Source organism: Penaeus monodon, chromosome 31 (genome assembly GCF_015228065.2).
Source record: "Penaeus monodon isolate SGIC_2016 chromosome 31, NSTDA_Pmon_1, whole genome shotgun sequence".
Taxonomy (NCBI): Eukaryota; Metazoa; Arthropoda; class Malacostraca; order Decapoda; family Penaeidae; genus Penaeus; species Penaeus monodon.
The window spans coordinates 24070124-24070449 of NC_051416.1; the positions used below are offsets into that span (position 1 = coordinate 24070124).

The 326-nt window shown below is 37.4% G+C and overlaps 1 protein-coding gene across 2 annotated transcripts in view; it reads left to right on the forward strand.

The window, feature by feature from the left end:
- LOC119593117 (regulator of G-protein signaling 10-like) overlaps window positions 1-326 on the forward strand; it is a 10150-nt gene that overhangs the window by 8565 nt on the left and 1259 nt on the right. The window lies entirely within an intron of this gene.

Below are 326 nucleotides of genomic sequence, written 5' to 3' on the forward strand. Positions count from 1 at the left end.
TGTCCATCAGTAGTACTGCATATTTCACAATGAGGGATGATGAAAAATACCAATATAAGTAGAACCACCAATAAGTCAAGTGCATAATAGCACTCATGAAAAAAATCCAAATTGCCTGGACACTATGACCTATATTCATTTTCCGTCCCACACTTTGTCTACAGTTCCGTTATACATGTGATGGACAAATAAGTTGCGGAACATTTCTGCAGATGGTACAGTTTTTGTGCAAAAGAACAGCCAAGACAAACTTCAGAGGGAAAAGATTATTAACTATTTTCTAGAGATGGCCGGGGTCCAAACTTTTAAAGAAATATGGCCTCTGA